Here is an 11949-nt window from a genome sequence, read left to right as displayed (position 1 = left end):
ATGGTGGCAGTATTTCCAACCCCTTTCAACAAAAATAAATCAATTTAAATTCGAAATTTTTGTTTCTATTGAAGACTCACTTTTAAATTTAAAGTTTTGTCCATCAACGGTGATAGTATTTCCAACCCCATTCAACAACAAATTAAAATGGGTCTCTTGTTTTTCAATGAAAGCACGTGCTACCGTGTCTTTGTTTTAATGAGATTTGAAAAAAAACTTCATTGAAAAACAATTTCGTCTCTTGTTTGATTTAAAAGGTTTTGGGTTATGTTTTAATGGAGGAGAGCTCTTTGTTTTTTATTTTAATTTTAAATGTTATGGTGTTTTAATTTGGGTCATGGGTGGGTATTATGAAAAATGGGTGAATCTTTTAATTTTAGGTAAATAAACAAATAAAATCGAGTAAATGGTTGGGATGAAGTCATCTGTCTGTCTGCTAGTTTTAAGCGTATACACAACCCAAAAGAGTAACGGTAAGGATATATACAATCCTAAAGTATAACAGAGGGTATTAACATATCATTTATGATAGTTTGAAAATATATTTGTCCCTTTTCCCAAAAAAAAAACTAAAAATTTAAAGTCGATTACGCTGACATATACATAAAAGAAAATTGCAGGGGAAATATACGCATAGGAGAAAAGTAAAGAAAGGGAAAGAAAAAAGGGGGGAAAAGAAGAGAAAATTTTGATTTTTCATTCCAAAACATTAAGTGTCGGCCTTTTCATTAGATTTTTATGTGATTCTGAATATTTTTTTTTGTTACAAACGTGTAGAATTTATGCTGAATCAAGAAAATATAGACCTAGGGTTCTGAGAATAAAATCTTGATTTAGGGGTCGAATAACGATCTATTTTAGCTAAAACTTGGCATGCAAATTTATTTTATTATGGACGACATAATCTGAAAGAAACTTTTAGACTCAAATTTGGTGGGTCGGGATGATTGTTTTACCCGATTTTTAACCAGACCTAAATATAGCAATATGGGTGTCTACGGGCTTGTTTACTTACAAATAATGCATATTTGTTAGATTGGAAACGTTTCGAAACTTTACGAAAGGAAAAGGCAAAATCTTGAGGATCGTGATAACTGATACGTGTTCAACATTCAAAGTTGTTAAGATTCCCTAGACTTCTTGTTACCTTGATTTGATCTATGTAGTTATTTGGAACCCTCAAAAAGTCAGTCAACAATTCATCATTATAGATAATCCACTCTCCAAAAAACTGAAGTAGAGTATTTTTCGGCTATAATCAAATTATAATCAATACTATTTATACCCATTTTTTTATAAATTGATGAAAGAAATTATACTATCAGACATTGATTGAATACTTAACATTGTGTTTGGGAGGACAGTTATAATGAACGATATTTTCGTCATGTATCATTTCACCATCCCAATAATTTGAAACTCTAACTTTTGTTTCCGAATACATTTCTTTTGTGATTGAAATGAAGAAAACTAGAAGATTAAAGATGTTGAAGGTGCTATGTTTGAACATGTTTAAATAGAACTTGGAGGAGTTCTGAGATTAAAAAAAATAAAAATACATAATGTAATAATTTTTTTCCGTTTTTATGATTTGTCAAATCAATATTAATTGCCAACACTGCAAAAACTACATAAAGAGACACAATTAAATGTAAAACGGAAAAGAATATTTCTTTTTGTAGAACAAATTTTTTTCTTCCACTTTGTAAAGTGTAAGAAACAGTTACACTTTATAAAGTGTAGGAAAAGGTTACATTTTATAAAACGATGAACAAAACAATTATGTTTTATGTTTAAATATAGACGTTAACAAAATAATGACCACCATTATTTTATTTACTTTCTAGAATTGTCACTTATTTGAGTCAATTTTATATTTTTATGGCTCAAATTTTTCTATATAGTAGAATTTTTTTAAAAAAATAATTACTACTAATTATTGTCCCTGAATTCCTAAGTTTTATGTTTGATGCGCCAATTATCCATTTGAAAAATCAACGTAACGTGTTACTTTTTTTTTTCTTTTCAAAGGAAAAAGAAATTTTATAAAGTAAGAAAAAAACTGCATTAGTTTCATCATATCTCAATAATATTTGTAGCATTAAATATCTTGATGTTACTTTAATATTGCAATATTTTTTGCAACAATGGAGTTACTAATATGGATTTAATTCAAAAGATAAAGAATAAAATTAATTCTACATATGGTAAAGCTCAATTTGAATAAATTAGAGATTATAATATAATAATGAAAAAATTACTCCATATATGTGTTTAAGATCTTATATTACATCATATAAATCTATTAATTAGGAATTACTAATACAACAACTTTATATCTAGTGTTAACAGATTCAAAATAATTTATTTAATTTAAAATTTTATTTATTTTTTTATTTTCGCATTTAATATTGGAAAGAGAAAATAAAAGGAATTATTTCTTATGACAGTTATCAAGGTAATTATCTAATTACAATGTAGGAATTTTAATGTTACGTGTCTCCTTAAAGGTAATAATCTGTAATACTACTCGAAATTCCAAGCTTCACTCCTTAATCTTCCAAAAAAAAAAATCACAATCACGATGAAACTCCTGTGAATCTTCTCTCCATTGTATATTCAGTAGAATCTATGGTCATAACCAGAGGAATGAAGGCCGTCCAACATTATGTGTCATCCAACATTCAATCATATTTAATCCATAATTCAATTTTTATGTTTTTGTATTATTTTATTTGATTTTGATTATTTTGCCTAAAAAATCAAATAATTTTGTTCCACTTGATGTGACAACTTAGCCAAGACTCTTGAGAAGGATCAAAATTTGTTGTGAAGAAATTCAAATTTGGAAAAAATCAAGCCAAGTTGAAAATTGACAATAATATTGGTTATCGAATTATGTATGAAAATTAATACCCAACAGATTTGTATATTAGCAAGTTTTTATAAAGGTATGAAAACTATATTAAATTTGGTATTCACACTTTGCCTTAATCTACCATTTTGAACCAGTTTATATACCCATTACATACACAAATTGATATTTATGTTGAGTTATTAACATATTCATTTGGTATTAAAACGGGTAGCAAATATTTTTTTAATTATGCACTATATGGATCAGATACATAATACTTTTTGAACGTAAACAATATATAATCTGAAACTATATATATATATATATATATATAATATGGTATGGAATAAATATACAAATTGGTTTACTTAATCTTTTTATATATTAGTTATATACAAACATGTTTTATATGCAATGTGTATAATGACTATAAAAAATGATGCTTAATAGATATTTTATGTTATTAATTATTTATGAAACTATTGTACAAATTAATATTTATGGATTGTGATATCCAATTTAGGAGATATACTTTAAGATTATATAATGAATGAAATCAGTTTATAAAGTGATTTCAAATATGTAATATGTATAATGTATGTGAAAGTTGGTATGCAAACGGGTGATCATCTATTTTTATATTTTATTAAGTGTTTTAGTGTATGAAATGGATATACAAATTGGTATCTATGAATTGTGATATTTATTTAATTGATACAATTTGTATACTAATTTCATACACTATGCTATCAGTTTTAATTAAGTATTCATGTTTTTCTATTTTCGTATTGAATCAAGATTGAATGAACACTAGCATCTTTTATACTGGAAAATAATAATAATGAGAAAATGGCCAAATGACCCCACAATCTATTACCGGATTTCTAACTATACACTTATACTTCATGGGGGGCCTATTACCCTTCCCGAACTACTTTAAAATGTAATAAATAACCCCCTAAGTGTTGAGTTGGCATTGAGAGTGTATGTCACTCTCTTTGAGAGAGTGAGTTGCCTATTTTTTTAAAAAAAAAATCCGTTTTTTTCTATTTTTCTTTTTTCTTTTTTCTTATTTATCTATACAACTATACATTTTTCACCATTATCATTGTTGAAGCTTTTTCAATAGATGTTTGGTATAAAAATTATCAACAACTAATGCATTTTATGAATAAATAATTTTTCTATATTTATTTAGAACATATCTAACAAATTAAATTTAATTTTTAAAAAAACATAACCATTAATTATTATTTCTTTAAGTCATGGACTCAAGAGTAACAAAATCAAAGTGAAGTAATTGTATATTTAAAAAATAGGCATAATACATAAATTGGACCCTTAACTTGGCTTCAAATTATAACTTTGACCTTTAACTTTGTGAGTGCACAAATAGGCATTTTAACTATCCAAAACTTAAACAAAAAAACACTCGGATCCTACCTGGCAAAATGCGTGAAATGCACTCAAATTAGGCGCGTCAGATGTAAAAATCAAGGGGGCCAACAGTAAAAAAAGCATTGAAAGGACAATTAAACCCTCTTTATATTTTTTCAACAATTTTCCCCTCTTTATATTTTTTTCAACAATTTTCCCCTCTTTTTTGTATTATTTGTTGTTCACTGCAAAATGCAAGTGACATTTAATAAAAAAATTTGTTATTACGAAAAAAAATTATAATGAAGTTTTTTTTTGGCAAGATGGGTGAGTATACTTTTTAATTACTGTAATTTATAGTACTTTTTAAGAAATTTTCAAATAATATATATTATTTCATTTGTCCGAATTTATGCGTCACCGGTAAAATTTGAAGAGTCAATCAGATCTTTTATATATTTTTATATCTTTTAAATATTTAAGTAATTAATTATCGTGATTTATAATATTTTATACAATTATTTAGTATAGTAAAAGAAATTTAAAAGAAACACGCATCCTTCAATAGTAAAATATGGGTCCCCCTTTTTTTTTACAGGTTGACCTCCTGCCTGTATAGTCTTTTTTTGTCCACAAGGAAAAAGGAACACGTGTCGACCCCAAGGTTCTCTCTATTCCCCCTTATTATATTATATATATATATATACTAGTGATGAAGAGCCCGTGCATAATTATTTAAAAGTTAATTTTTAACTGACGTTAAATAAATAGTTTTAAATTTTAAATTTGAATAAATTATATATATTTATATGGTAGTAAACGTTCATGTTAACTCTAAAATGAATACATCACTATTAATAAAGCTTGAAGTTTAAAGAAAAATCCTTAAATGACCAAAATAACCCTTAAACTCAATTTTAATCACAAAAAGCATACATGTCGACGGTGTGGTGGGTTTGCTAATTTGTAATAATTTATAAAAATCATTAACGTCATTTTCGAATAACTTATAGTATAGTTAACATTCAATAATATATATTGTTCCATCTATTCAAATTCATGTGTCACCAATAGAATTTCAAGAGTCAACAAATTTTTTTTTAGAAAAATATATTTTAATTATGATTAATAGTACTTTTAACATCATTTTAAATATATAACAAAATTTTTTAAGTTGTTAATTATTGTGGTTTATAGGATTTTTGGTCCATATAACGTATAGTGTGTTTGTAGGCTCTTATTAGATTGAAAAAATATTTTAAATTAGTAATTATTGTAATTAATAGTGTATATTACTTAATTTTCAAGTTTGTAATAAAATATTTTAAATATTAAGTCTAATAATTTATAGTATCTTAAATGTAATCTTTGAATACACATAAATTAAAATAAGAAATAAGACAAATAAATTATAAATTGAATAATTGACATTTCAAATATTAATTTACCACAAAATGAAAGTGAAGGAAGAAGTTGTGAGGCGGAAATAAAGAGAAGGGAATGGAATTAGTGAGGTGGGGTCCATATCCATTAAAAGAGATTGAAATAAATGCATGGCAAATTGAAAAGGTGTCAAATAGACAGGAAAACGGGCCCACATGCATTGAAAATCAAGGACTTTTCGACTGATGATAAATAAGCCCACAGCTGAAGCACACGTGTTGACCTTCAGCTGTGTGCTTATTCATACTTATATATTAGTAGTGATATATAGTAAATTAATTTTGATTTTTTTTAGTTCTAAAATGATGTGTAAAATATTTAATTAGTTGGCAGTAATTGAGTGAGTTATTAATACACGTGGGAGCATTTGTATTTCACATTTTTTGGCTCCAAAAATCGTGTGTTTATTTATTTAAAGGTAGGATAGTTAAAGTGTCTATTTGTGCATTATGAAAGTTGGAGGTCAAAGTTAAAATTTGAAGCCAAGTTTAGGGGCTAATATATGTATTATGCCTAAAAAATATCTTCAAACTTATTAAAAGAAACTAAAACAAAACAATTTCTTCTACATTTTAAAAGAAGGATCCTACAGTTCTCCTAAAACCCATGAAGAATCAAAATCCAAAACTCAAATTATAAATTAATCATGAAAATTTTAGAGGGAGAAAGAATAGCGAATGGGGAAGAGAAAAGGTGACTTGAATTTGAGATATAAAAATTTATTGAGGTAAAAAATTATGTTTATTATAGTTAGAATTGAAAATGATTGGGAAAGAAAGGAAGAGGAAGGAGGAGAACTTTTTTTCAAGAAAAAATTATTAGATGGTGAGATACATGTGTCAAGTGCGTGTATTTCACCACAAGACACATGCCTGATAATGACATTTTCGGGAGAAAATAATTCCACTTTAAAATAGCTCAGGGGGTAATAGAATCCCAGTGAAGTATAAGTGTGTAGTTGAAAATTCGATAATAGATTGGGGGGTCATTTGACCATTTTCTCTAATAATAATAGTTTTTGTTACTTTTCAAGATTTTTAACTTCATAAAAAAAAATCATGGATGAAAGCATACAAATTGTATAGAAGACAAATAGGGAAGACGAAGAAAAAATCGTGTTTGAAAAATCTAAGGAAAAAAATCGTATGATTATATTTAAAGGAGAAAATTGTGTGAGAATATTAAGGGGAGATATTTTAGGAAGAAGAGAGATTTATTTTTTTGGAAGAAAATTAGGACAATTATTTTTCTCTTGAATTATGGAAGAAGATTAGGTTGAGAAAATATTGGAGAGAGATATTTTAGGAAGGAGAGATCTTTTTAACCGATTAAATTAGGGAATCAATATATTCTGTAAGTTACAAAATATTATATTTATGGAAAGAATATTAGTTAATTAAAGGAAAATACGTTAGGATTTTTTTTTTAAAAAAATGTTTTTCATTTTTATTTTAAAAATTTATTTATTAATTTGTTAAGTATCAATAAAAATCAAATGTTATATATTGAAAATTAGAAAGTCATGTTAGTACTAGTAATAAAAAATCTTTAATTTGTCATTTAATTAATTTTTTCATAATTGTTTTTTTACAAAAAATAAAAATAAAAAGAAGAAAGTATGTACCAAATCAAATTGGGAATGTTGAGGAATCTGCCCGAACCGGCCTATCAAATATAGTAAGATTTTTTCTCAAATTACATATACATATATAATTTATTTTTTTAATAATATTGACTCCTAAAATATATGACTTTTTTCTAAAAAAGAAATTCTAATTGTAATAATATACCTTTTTGGTGTGTATTTGAAAATTCAAGATAAAACGGTTTACTAGTTTTTACAAAAAAAACAAATAAAAGAAGAAAGTATGAAACCAAATCAAATTGGGAATGTTAAAGAACTCGACCCGACCCGACCCAAATATAAATATTACTATATAGAGTAATAGAAAGGAGCTTGGGGTCAAGTTTCTCAATTTACAAAAAGAGGAACTAAGTTTCATTAAATACTAAGAGATTACTGACTACTGAGAACACACTTCATCGGCCTATCACTAGAGCTGTCAAAATAGATAACATATATTATTTGAAAATACAAATGAGAGGAGCTTCGGGTAAAGCGGTTACTTTGGTAATTTCTCAAATTTATTATATTAATGTTAAACCAACCTCATTTTTTGGTTTTTTCCTAGATGGCCACGTAGGTCTTATCATAACTTTCTTTAATTGAATGAAAATCTGTTTATTTTGATGCATTAGTTTATTACTTGCTTCATTTTTTTTTTGCAATATGCTTCAAAATTAAAAATAGATATTTCATCTGTTTTAAGTTACTTAACACTAAGAACATCATGAGATAAAGGTAATAAAATTGTCTTGATTCAAAGCCATTCAAGACATACGAATAAAATATATTATTTGAAAATTATATTTAAAGTATTATAAATCACAATAATTAATTATTTAAGAGGGAGAGCCTACGGCCAAGAGGGTATTTTTGGAACGGAAAAGAGTCAAAATTGCCCCCGAACTATATGAAATAGATCATTTATACCCTTCGTTACATTTTGGGATAAAAAATGCCCCTGATGTTATCCTAAGAGACCACAAATACCCTCAAGAGTTAACACCCCAAATTTTTGTTGACGTGGCAAGCCACGTGGGACTAATCCTTCCATCTAAGCATTGCCAACTAGGATTCACTACAAAAGAACTAGACCTTTAGCGGCAACAACAGTCGCCACAAAAGCCCAGAAAATCGTCACTAAAAGTTTTTAACATTAAATTCTAATTTTGTGTTTTTTTCTTCATTGTTTTTAAAAAACCAAATATGATATCGATTAAGTAGGAGTTTGAAGACACTATATGTTTTATTTTTATGTCATATGTAAATGTATAAAATGTACAATGACGCATTATATATATATAGTAGGAGATTTGAATTGAGAAGTAATTTTGATTATTTTTCGTAATAATATTGGATGTTTTTAATATGGATATTGCAAGTTATTTATTTTAGAAAATTAGGTCGCAATCAAAAAATTAATTATCATATTTTTTTGTTGAAAAAATAGGTTTTACTAGCGAATAGTTGTTGGAGCCTTAGTCGCCACTAAAAATCACTCATAACCTTTAGTGGCAATATTTTAGGATTTTGTGGCGACTTTGTCGCCACTAAAAGTCAAGTTCTTTTGTAGTGAATCTTAGTTGGCAATGCTTAGGTGGAGGGATTAGTCCCATGTGGCTTGCCATGTCACTAAAAAATTGGGGTGTTAACTCTTGAGGATATTTGTGGTCTCCTGGGAAAACTGAGGGGGTATTTTTGATCCCAAAATATAATGGAGGGTATAAGTGGTCTATTTCGCATAGTTCAGGGGCAATTTTGACCCTTTTCCCTTTTTGGAATTTAAGTTTCATTATCTACCCTATTCCATTCATTTGACACGTATATGTTTCTGTATTTTCCTACAAACTTTGCCAAAGTTGTTTTTGCAAATTTCTACCATTTCCCTCCCCTACTACTCTATATATTTTATTCTATTTTCTCCACAAGAAATTTTTAAAAAAATGATAAAAAAATTAAGTGTTAAAATTTTATTTGTGTCATAAAAATTGGAATAGTGAAAATAATAACGTAATATATATTATTAGTCATAATAATTAACAATTTACGATATTTAAAAAATATATCCGAAATTTGTTTGACTTCCAAATTTCACCCATGCTACATAAATTGGGACAATGGGAATAACAATATTATTTGACAATTACGTTAAAATTATCATAAATTACAAGTATTAACAACTCAAATTTATTTTTAAAAAACATATTAAATTTTTTGTTGAAAATCTCAAAATTTCATGTGTTGGATAAATTGAGACAGAAATAGTAATATATATCATTTGAAAATTACTTTAAAAGTATTACAAATTGTAATAATAATTAAGAGGATTTTTAAAATACTTAAAATTTAACTTGAAAAATTACTTCAAAAAGCATTATAAATCATAATAATTAATACAGTAATTTAAAATACTCATAATTTATAAACTTAAAATATTTTTAAAAATATATTAAAATTTTGATTGACTCTCAAAAATTCACATGTGTCACATAAATTGAAACAAATGGAGTAACATATATTTTTAAAAAATTACATTAAAAATATTATAAAACACAATAATTAACAACTTGAAGTATTTAAAAATTATATAAAAATTTGATTGACTTTCTTAATTTCATATGTATCATATAAATTAAATAAAATAAAATAACATATATTGGGCCTGTGCTTGCACGGGCTATTGTAAATAGTAGGAATATAAGCGCCAGCAGTGAATTACTACTAACATATATCCATAGAAACCCTAGAAAATCAAATCGAGTGTTGCGATGGCGCAGAAAAGGAAGAATGATGGAGAATTAGCAGAGAGTTGGTCTTGTAAGAAACAGAAGACGAAGGGAAAGGCTAATTTTATCTTTTCTGCTCTATTGTCCTTTATAACCAACAACAAATTTTTACTTAAATTAGGGAAGAAGACCCCGCCCTCAATTCATCACCTGGACGTTGATGATTCGGTAAATTTGTTGATTAAACATACTATTGTTCTAATTTTGTGATTCAAAAGTTTCTGGATCAGCTTTCATTGTTTTGTTTTTATATTCTGCTTGCTATGGCCGATTCAAAAAATACTTTATAAAAGTTGTCTTTCTTGTTCTATCTAGGTCAAGGTTCAGTTTCCGGAGGAAATACTTGTTAACATCCTCAGCAGGTTACCTGTGCGGTCTCTTGTTCGATTCAAATCCGTTTCCAAATTTTGGACAACATTGATTCTGATCCTTATTTTACAATGAAGCATCTCAATCATGCCAAGAATGACCAAGATTCCCAAAAGCTTCTTATCTACCAACGGTGCCCTAAGGATTATATATACTCCCTATATTGTTGTCCTTTATCGCCGGTTCAACTGGTTAAGGATGTACAAAAACTTAAACTTGATTGCCCTTCAACCCTTAAACCAAGGCATTGCATGATCCATTGTTGTTACAATGGCTTAGTTATTATCGAGATTTGTGATAACAATCGATTCATATATCTGTTGTGGAACCCCTCCATAAGAGAATCAATAGTACTCCCCCCTCTAGGATGTCCCCGGGATGGAGGTTCTCGTTTTGGTTTGGGTTATGACTCAAGCAGTGGTGGGTATAAGATCCTTCATATGCACCAGAACACACATCGTGCCAAATATCCTAATGAAATTCTCGCATTGAAAGGTGGCTCTTGGAGAAGCATTGATGAGCATCCTCGTGCCAATCGCCGTTGGATTTATGCCGTGGATTATTTGCCATTTATACATGCGGCATTTCATTGGATCGAGGTTTCAAGAAATTTATTTGAGGTGTTTTCGTTTAATATTTCAAATGAAGTGTACGGAGAGATACCTTTGTCAGAGGAAATATTAAGCTTGACGCCAGGCCCCTACAATGTTGGCATTTCTGTATTGGAAGGAATGCTTTGTGCTCATTCTATTTCCTTTTTTACGGGAAAGGCTACTTTTAAGGTGTGGATATTGAAAGAGTATGGTGTCAAGGAATCTTGGATGCCATTGTTAACTATAGTAAAAGATATTCCGTTTTATAATGCCTCACCGAGATATAGGTTTGTGGATGGTGAAGTGTTATTCTGGTGCGTGAATCTTGTAACTAGAGGGCACGCATTTAGGACGGTCAATAAACCATTTAGATCATGGTCTCGATGGTTAACTAGAGGGCATGCAATTAGGACGGTTGATAGACCATTTAGATCATGGCCTCAATGTGATAAGTCTCAAGGTGGACATGTTTTTACAGAAAGTTTGATATCTCCAAAATCACTTACTTATTAGTTTCTTATTGTATGACGGAAGAACTTTTTTTTTTTTCTTAAAAAATGTTATAACCTTTACTCTTATTAGTTTAGCTATTGCTCAGTCACCAGTTTCAATATTTATTACTAAAACTGCTAGCTTTTGTTTATTTCAGTTTTTCAGAGTATCTACTTCATTTTGTGGTCTTCTCTTTTACTTATTACTAAGTTTCACGAGGTTTAACATTCGTAGTCTCGTTAACTTTCCAAATTCAATCACAATGCTTGTAGTGCATGGGCGGACCTAGGTTGTGTCTAGGGGCTCACCCGAACTCCCTCGGTCGAAAAATTACGTTATATGTATAGGGCCAAATTTTGTTTTTATGTGTACATATGTTAAAATGAACCCCTTGAAATAAGTGAGAAG

At 28.2% G+C, this 11949-nt stretch overlaps 1 pseudogene; it reads left to right on the top strand.

Annotated features, from left to right (window-relative positions):
* Positions 1–10069: 10069 nt before the first annotated feature.
* LOC125846045 (F-box/kelch-repeat protein At3g23880-like) lies at positions 10070–11290 on the top strand (annotated as a pseudogene).
* The last annotated feature ends 659 nt before the right edge of the window (positions 11291–11949 follow it).

Source organism: Solanum stenotomum, chromosome 11 (genome assembly GCF_019186545.1).
Source record: "Solanum stenotomum isolate F172 chromosome 11, ASM1918654v1, whole genome shotgun sequence".
NCBI classification, from domain to species: Eukaryota; Viridiplantae; Streptophyta; class Magnoliopsida; order Solanales; family Solanaceae; genus Solanum; species Solanum stenotomum.
Note: the sequence above shows the minus strand (reverse complement) of the source record. Positions and strands in the feature narration are given on the sequence as shown.